Here is a 10,149-nt window from a genome sequence, read left to right on the forward strand (position 1 = left end):
AAATAGCTCGAATTATTACCGTAAATTAAATTTACATACAAAATAAAACAAATACGAAAAATTAGTGTAAATATCCAATAATTCGATTAATGTTATTAGTTAAATTTTCTTAATAAACAATTTTTACATTTTTTCAAAAATTTTCTGTTATAAGGATACTAAATTTTACGTCATCGTAAAGAGAAAAAAATCTCTATCAAATGAGCAAAACATAACCAACAAAAAGGTACATTGCCATTTAAAAAACTTCAAGTGTTATTCGTTACTCATTTGTTTTCTGAAATAAAAACAATTGAATGCTGTCTTATTAAGGCAAATCAAATATTATTAATATTATTACTTCCCATCCTGTTAGATTATGTAAATAAAAAACTTTGCTTTTCAGAAGGGTATCTTTTATTTTCGGCTCTACCGGTTTCGACTAATTCTTTTTAGTCATCTTCAGGAGCAATAGCCACGTCTGTTATACTTTTAATTTTCGAAATCTGGAATCATCTCTTCTTTCATCAGTACTTTCTTGAATTATTCGTTCTTAAATGTTGTTAAAATTTTCTCTATTTTTATGTTTTTCCTTATTTTTAGCTCACGTTGAATGTTATTATTAGTAATGGTTGCTTTATCAAAGATTTTATCAAAGATTTTATCAAAGATAATAAATGGATAACAAAAAGAAATAAAATACTGCAATAACAAAAGATAACAAATGGAACAGCTTTGTTTTTTTAAATGGAACACCCAGTATATTATGGTATCTTTCGAAAGAATAAAACAATACGAATTCAACGATACCTCACAATCAAATATCGGTTTATTAGTTTTTTACATAAAAATTAAACAAAATGCGGAATTTCGCCGGAAAAACCAACGTATCTTCGTTGACTACCTGTCGAGATACAATGGGCCAGATAAATGGTGGACGGTCAGTTAAAGGTCGGTCTACGCTCGGATTAAGCAGGGTTAAAATCAGCAATTCTTTTAGAATGTTTTTATGAAACAATCAATACAAGAAAAGGATAAAGAGAAAGTTCTTTTTAAAACTTCTAAGAAAAAATTGTCATAACAACAATTTTAAAGTTTGTAGGTATTTTGAAATTTTGTATTTAAGGCAGCATGCAAATATTTTCCTTCATTTTTATCTTTGAATTCTACCCGACCAAGTATAACCAAAGAAAGGCGAGATCAAAATGGCTAGAAGGAGTTTAGAGCACAATATCGAAGCAATTTTAATATTCGCTCGTGCTGACAGAAATCTACATGAAACAGAGCGACAATTTAAGAAACGATTTCCTGAACATCCAATTAGTCGAAAATATTTAAGAGAGCTTGTGAATAAGTTTTTGGAAACTGGAAGCGTCGAAGACCGCAAAAGAACTGGTCGTCAGATATTAACAGAAGTATTTAATGTGCCCATGATGTCGTCTGCTGCTATCGCATCAACGTGTGATGTGTTAAATATTTCCGCGTCGTTGTTGGACGACGTGGAAATACTTAAAGAAGAATAAATATCATCCATTTTAAATAAAAATGCTTCATGAATTAACAGAGACCCTGATATAGAAGAACAGAATTTTGTGAGCTAATGACAAATATGGTTGAACGAAATCGATTATACTTGAAACATATTTGTTTCAGTGATGAATGTACTTTCTTTTTGGGTGAAAAATTGCATCGGCGTGATGTTAATCCACATGAATATCGTGACGTTATCACTCAATTTCATTAGAAAGTAAATGTTTCTTTTTCAAGACTTTTGCAAATTGTACAACAGAATTTTGACGATTTTGAAATGAAACTAGTGTTTCATCAAGACGGAGCACCTCCACATTATGCGCCAATGGTACGAAATTATCTTGATAAAAATTTTAATGGACAACAAGATCACCAGATCTGACACCTTTAGATTTCTTTTTATGGGGTTATTTAAAATCCAAGGTATATGAAATTCCGTTGGGTAGTATTGAGGATTTAAAACAAAAAATTATTGACGTCTGCCAAAATATTGATCACATGTTAAGCCGTGTGAGAGAGGAAACACTACAAAGATGGTACCACCGCCTAGAAGTTCAAAGTAATCATATCGAACAATTTACTTAATATTTGATTCTTAATAAATAAAAAATTCTTTTATTATTGTGAGGTACCGTTGGATTCGTATTGTTTTCATCTTTCGGAAGATACCATAATATACTGGGTGTTCCATTTAAAAAAACAAAGTTGATCTATTTTCCGGAAAAACTAAAAGTGATGGCAAAATTTTCCATAAGAAAATATTTGTGCTGATAAAATATAGAAACTGACGTTTTTTTGTTCATAGTGATATCTCAATTTGTTCGGAAGTTAAACAGGGGGGGTTACTTTACGCTAGCACTGTATAGTGCTAAAAATAAAAGCTATTTTTTGAATTTTATTATCATTTTATAAATATTACTCCAGTCTTTTGACTAATTAAGCCGAGGCTCAGTGATTAAGATTATATTAACCTGAAACTGGTCATGATTATAACGCCTTGATCTCAGCTTCATCAAGTAAAGTTGTAGAAATGTTCAGTAATAAAGCCGAGATTGCTTGTGACCGAGGCTCCGTGATTAATATTGTATTAAGTTGTAACTGGTCTATTATGGCGCCTCGGGTTCATCAGTTGAAGTTGTTGATCTTTTAATAAAACAGGTACAGCATCATGAAAATATCTGTGTGTGCACAATTTCAAACATTTATACCGATTATTAATCGCTACTATAAATTAAATAGTATATTATGTACATACAGGGTGTCCCGTTAAGCGTACGCAGCGGCTGTATCTCAATAACGGTAAGGCCTAGAGGTTTGGGAAAAAAATCCTTATTAGCAAAGTGGGCAAGAGAAATAGCTGGAAATTATTTTGAAGTTCGTAATTCGACCGCTAGGGGGCGTAACTGCCATTGAGAAACATAAAATTCCCGCTATCTCAGAAAGTTAGACGATGAGCTATAACTTTGACAACATCATTTAGTAGCTTGAATAATACCGCATCGCTTTTGTTTTGCAATATTTTTCATATCTGTCATAATAAGGGAAGGGGAGGCCAATGCGTTTTCAAATGTTTACATTTTAATATCTCCTGGACCATTCAACCGATTTAAATATTTTTGGTCTTGTTTGAAAGAGCATTTCATGCTCTTTTAAAAGATATTTTTAGAAAGACCGCTTGGTTTAAAACAAATAAGCTAGAGGGCGGTATCTGCAGCGGTTACATATTTTTGTGATTTTTGAAAAAAAGTTAAATGGAACGGTACTATTTACTTCACAGATCGTTAATCACCATAAAATTTGCTAAATATTAGTGAAAACCGCATCTCGATATCTCCATCCATTCTCGAATTATAAAAGAAAATGTTAAAAATTCGTATATCTTAATCGGATCAAGTTACCTTAAGAAACAAATAAGAGAGAACAATAATTTTATTATCTAGAACCTTCTAGAACACTTTATCCAAGCTTAGAACTGCTTCAAAACTACTTTTGAGGCGTGTTGAAAAGCCAACGGATCAACGAGACATCAACAATGATAATAAAACAAAATAAACCAAAACACTTAGAATAACTTAAATTTTTGGCAAAAATAACTCACTAATGTGCTAAATGCCTTTCATAAACCTCGATGCATTTATTTAATCTAGTTTTGACGAAAAAAAAAGCGCTGCTTAAGTCTCGGCCCTAGATACGTTTCTAGTGGTATTTAGTGTTTTGTCATATTTTCCCTGGTTATTGGTTTTTCTTGAAAAGTCAGGTCGTTTAGTCTACCCAATAGATAAAGGGGTGAAAGCAATGTGGGTTTTTCTCGATCCAGGAATGCATATTATGCAAGTTTACATCAGCTTGTGGACAGATGCTTCATGCATCCATAGCATTTGTGATAAAAGGTTTGGATTTGCCCAAATCATATTTAAAAGTCAATGGTAATAGTTCAGTCTGTTATCATAATCGGTATCTGTTAAGGCCTGATGTAAAACAACGTGGTGGAGATATTATTCTCTTGAGAACTCTTGTGGACAATTGTTTTCGGAGTTCCCAGATTATGTGGGATCACATTGCGCACCAATATGATTTACGAATTCATAGAGATGTCTGAATGGGCTACACGTTGCCAGTTTTCCGTAATCGCTAAGTCAATCTTAAAAACACTTCTAGAGAAAAATGTCTTTCTTTGTCGTAATTGCATTGCACATTTTTGCCATGCAGTTGCATCGTATTCGAAACATTGAAAATAAATCATCATACGCTCTATCATACGCTTCTGCGTTAGTAAATGACATGTTTACAGTTACCATGGTAATGTGATTTGTTTTTCTCGATGAGGTAACTGAATCCGATTGATGGCACTCGAGTTTTTAACATTTTCTTCTATAACTCAAGAACGGGTGGCGATATCGAGATGCGGTTTTCACTAAAATTTAGCAAATTTTAAGATGACTAAGGGTCTGTGAAGTAAATAGTATTGTTCCATTTAACTTTTCTTCAAAAATCACAAAAATATGTAATCGCTGCAGATAACGTCCTCTAGCTCATTTGTTTTAAAGCAGACGGTCTTACTGAAAATATCTTTAAAAAGAGCATAAAATGCTCTTTCAAACAACACCGAAAACATTCAAATCGGTTGAATAGTCTAGGAGATATTAAAATGTAAACATATGAAAACGCATTGGCCTCCCCCTCCCTTATTATGACAGATATGAGAAACATCGCAAAACAAAAGCGATGCGGTATTATCCAAGCTATTAAATGATGTTGTCAAAGTTATAGCTCATCGTCTAAGTTTCTGAGATAGCGGCAACTTTATGTTTCTCTATGGTAGTTACGCCCCCTAGCGGTAGAATTACGAACTTCAAAATAATTTCCTCCTATTTCTCTTGGTCACTTTGCTTGTAAGGATTTTTTTCCCAAACCTCTTGGCCTTACCGTTCTAGAAATACAGCCGCTCCGTACGCTTAACGGGACACCTGTATATGTAAATACAAACTTTAATTATTATAATTTATTTACACTTAATGGAAAATACTGTTTTAATATTGGTTTGAAAACAGATTGTATTTGAAGTGACGCCATAATTTTAGATGTCAATATCAAGATAAATGATGGTCAATTTGAAAATTTATTGATTACGAAAATGAAAAAGTTTGTTCACAACGTCATTCAAACTAAATTACGGCCGTATTTGTCAACGTCAACAGATTTCTCCAAATAATTAACGATCGGTCGTTTTCACGATATTAATAAATCTCTACAGCTATCCATTTTAAACAATCACCTATTTAAAAATAATTATTTTAGAAATAATTACTGAATTAACAAAGTTAATTTATTAAAATTTACTTACAATTTTGTTAACACACCGAATGATTTTAAACCAAAATTTTAAAACTCAACTGAACAAATTTATTCGGAACTCGAATAATCCAATAATTACGCAAAGAGGAAAATTTTCACGTTTACCTAATTGCTTACGTGCTATTTCAACCATATTATCTAGTTATTAACGCGATTATGTTTTTCACACAGGTCCAAATTAACCAAGTTGTTAACATGAACTTTTACGTAAATTGTAACTCTAAAATTTTCTAAAACAAATCAAAAACAACTCGGATTAGTCTGGTGAATAAAGTTTATCTCGATGCATCTCGTCGAATAATTTGTTAGCTTCGTTCCCAACGGCCGCAATGTTGTTCTAGACAACACGCGTTCCGTTAAAGCAAACAAGACCGGATACCCAGTATTTTCATGTAAACTCTTGACTATATTAAAATCCGAGATTGCGGATTTCGAAGAATGGCGAGTATAGAGACTTTGCGGTTAAAGCGCGATATACAAAACGTTTGGGATTTTCTTTTTGTTTTTCCGTAAATTTATTTTTTGTAAAGTTCTTTTCAAAGTAGATTTACCGACCTTGCTAATGTCACGGCGGAGGTCAATTTGCTTAGTGCAAATTGAGTTCGGAGACCCGGCCGCAATATCCTTCCAATTTTCCGGACCGCAAACCAAGCCAAGTTAAACTCTCTCTTCATCTTAAATAATCGTTTACACGTCGTCACTTTAAAATATAACTCTTTAAGAAAATTTATTTCAAAGATTATTTGTTAGAGTTTTTTTTGCGTCTTACTCTCCGGAACCTCCACCATTTTATCGCCATACAAATTAAACAAGTTGAGAAACTGCAAGGTACACTTACAATAATATTGTAGACGTGTGAGCATACCTTATACACGTCTAAATCCGAATGTTTCTAGTTCTCGGTCTAGTGTTAGTTCTAGTTTTGTACTATAACTAACACAAGACCTTGAACTAGAATCATTCGGAGTTATCATAAGGACGTCACTTTTTTCCAAGCAAAACTTTTCCTTTGCAAAACTACCCAATGCCTGTACAGGGTGGTTCAAATTCGATGTCCGAATAGGCTAACTCGAAAACTATAAGAGTTAGAAGAAAAGTAGCTGACATGTCATGATCTCGTTTTTCGAGAAATTGCTAATGCCGAAAACCTCATAGCGCTATCGTCTTTTGTTTTTCCGCTAGAGGCCAAAATTGAAAATATCGTAAAACCCGCAAATGTAATTATCTTGGTTATTATTATAGGTGGAGTATTATAACTAGGACATTATATGGACACTTTTTTACAGAGAATTTGATGACGTAGCCAAAAAAATTTTATCGGTTTTAGATTTTGAGATATTATCACAATTTTCGTTTTTTTAAATGGAAACAACCACTGATTATTCGCTTAATAAATTCGTTATTTTTTTCTGATTACAAAAATATAGGGTTTGGCAGGTCTATTTCTTATTGTTTTAAAATAAAACTAAAAATAAACTTTTCTTTTAGTGTCGTCGAAGAAATTAAATTTACAGTTTCCTGTAAATTACGGTTGTATAACTAAAAATTAAAAAAACATATTTCTGATATTTGAAACAAATATATTTATTAAACTGTTTAATTTATATATGTTTTACACAAAAGTTGGAATAGATTGCATTATTTCACATTTTTTATTTCGATTTAATATTATTTCTAAATGACTTAATAAATTATCGATAGATGGCGCTCAAATGTTTTTTTTTTTAAATTCAAATAAACATAGCAACATTTGTTTGTATTCAAAAATTTTCTGAAGTGTTACTTTAAAAATCCTGTTTTTAAGATCAATATTAAAAAATTATTTGTTTTTAAAAACCAGAAGTTATCTTCGTATTTAATTGTTAACATTTTAAATTTTACCTACCGCCCGTAACTTACAGGAAACTGTAAATTTAATTTCCTCGACGACACTAGATGGAAATTTTATAAAAAAAGTTTATTTTTAGCTTTATTCTAAAACAATAAGAAATAGACCTATCGAACCCTATATTTTTGTAATCAGAAAAAAATAACGAATTTAATAAGCGAATAATCAGTGGTTGTTTCCATTTAAAAAAACGAAAATTCTCATGATATCTCAAAATCTAAAACCAAAAAAATTTTTTTGACTATGTCATGAAATTCTCTGTGAAAAAGTGTCCATATAATGTCGTAGTTATAATACTCCACCTATAATAATAACCAAGATAATTGCACTTATTGGTTTTACGATATTTTCAATTTTGGCCTCTAGGGGAAAAACAAAAGACGATAGCGCTATGAGGTTTTCGGCATTAGCAGTTTCTCGAAAAACGAGATCATGAAATGTAAGCTACTTTTTTCGAACTCTTATAGTTTCCGAGTTAGCCTATTCGGAATGCCTTTCGACCCATCAGCCTAACGTCATTTCTGCTGAAAACCCTTGAAAAAGTTCTGGAACGGTATATCCGTACGGTGCCATTGGTATCTGGTCCACTGAGTCGCCACCAGTATGCTTATCAAGCGGGAAAATCAGCAGAATTGGCTCTACACAACTTAGTTGGTAGAGTATCCAGGACGCTGCAGGATAAAGAAATCTTGGTTTGTGCGTTTCTGGATATAGAGGGAGTGCTATCTCCCCTGCTTTGGTCCCTCCTAGTTGACGATCTGATTGCGATAGTCGAAGCCGTTGGTGTGGAAATACAAGCTTATGCTGATGACATTGTCGTTATGGTCAAAGGAACCTGTTTGCCGAGGATATCTAAAGTCCTCCAGGTGACCCTAGATACCATTTGCGCTTGGTGTAAGGGAGAGAACCTCTCAATAAACCCGCAAAAGACAATTGTTGTGCCCTTCACCAGGAAGCGAAAGTTGGATGGACTAATCCGCCCAACTATCCAAGGTGAAGAAATTCCTTTCTCAAAGGAAGTCAAATATCTAGGAGTAATCCCAGACAAAACCCTGTCATGGAATGGACATTATCAGGGAGTTTTGCACGAAGCTAGACTATCCTTGTGGACTTGTCGCAGTCTTTGTGGAAAAAATTGGGGTCTTACCCCTGAAAGACTGTACTGGCTCTATGTGACTGTGGTTAGACCTATGATCACATACGGAGCAGCAGCCTGGTATAGGAAAGTCCGACAGACTTCAATTATCAGTAAACTTTCACGAATTCAACGAGTAGCTGGATTGGCAATCTCTGGTGCGATAGGCACAACGCCAACTCTAGCAATGGAGGTTCTGCTTGGCCTATCTCCTCTGCATTTGCATATAGAGAAAGTGGCTAGAACAACCATTTACAGATTTAAGCAATATGCTCAAAACTGTTCCGACATGTCCTACCAATGGGCTGCGGAAGACATTATAAGCACTGATACTGTGCTATCAATGCCGCAGATTTGGCGGTATCACTATCAGTGATTAATGCTCGATACCAGATTGTACTGCCTGAGCGGCAGTCCTGGATCGAAAATGAAAATTCTCTAGTTCGGGCAGACATTTGCTTGTACATAGATGGATCAAAAACGCCTGAAGGGGTAGGAGCAGGAGTATACTGCTAGACACCTCGAATTAAGCAAGCCTACAGCCTGGGTACGTACTGTACTGTATTCCAGGCGGAAGTATTTGCTATTGACATGGGTGCTAAAATCCTTCTTGAAAGAGGGGTGAAGAACATGACAGTACGAATTTTCTCAGACAGTCAAGCCGCTCTCCAGGCGCTGCAAGCCGTGAAAACGGTGTCGGCTCTGGTTAATGATTGTAAGAGAACATTAAACACACTGAGTTGTGATAACAGAGTCTCTCTGATCTGGGTCCCGGGTCACTCTGGGGTTGCTGGCAATAAAGCGGCAGATAAGCTAGCACGAGATGGCAGCGCTGAAGCGTTTGTGGGACCGGAACCAGCAGTTGGTGTATCATTTGCGATGGCCAAATATAGGATTGGACTGTGGGCTGAAGAGAGACTTCGCCTACTGTGGACCAGTTCTCCTGGAATGAGACCCGGGAATATTTTAGGACTTGCCCGTAGTAGCATAAAAGTTCTAATGGGTGTTTTCACTGGGCACTGCCGATTAAAAGCACACCTCAACTTGTTGGGTTTAGCCGACGATGTTGTATGTGCGGAGGAAACAGAGATGGTTGAGCATGTTTTATGCCACTGCCCTGCCGTTAACCGTATCAGATTCTCGATTTTTGGGTCGCAGTTTATCTCCTCAAAAGATCTGAATGACCTTTCGCCAAGCAAGGTATTAATGTTCGTTAAGAGCATTGGACTGCACGGTGAAATTTGATAACGATATCTATCGGGGTACAATAGATCCTTAGGGTCGCGGTGCAAGGTTGGTTGGTCCGCCTAGCCGATATGTATATTCGGACATCGAATTTGAACCACCCTGTACTGTTCAGCTATGTTACATTTTATGTGGGACAGTGCATAGTAGTTTCATAACTATGATTACTGCATTCATATATTGCGAGTTATATGAAATTCCCGGTATCTATTCGTCTACCTTGAGAAATGGTATTTTCTATTAGAGCAAATATTTTTGTTTAAATTTCCCAAGTATTTCATAATAATTTTACAGAATTTTTAAAGGTAAATATTAAAATTGCTATGATCCGTATGAAAATCACAATTTCAACTTGAATTTACAAAAGGGACGTTAATTATATACCTCGCATTAATATCTTGCACTGACAGAAACTCCGATTTGAGAATCTGTCTATGCGATACTATTAATCACTTAATTTTGAGATACGTGGGAAATGGGAATAAACGGACGAAGCCGTTTTGGGGAGGAATGAGGG

This window comes from Onthophagus taurus, chromosome 2, assembly GCF_036711975.1.
Source record: "Onthophagus taurus isolate NC chromosome 2, IU_Otau_3.0, whole genome shotgun sequence".
NCBI lineage: Eukaryota > Metazoa > Arthropoda > Insecta > Coleoptera > Scarabaeidae > Onthophagus > Onthophagus taurus.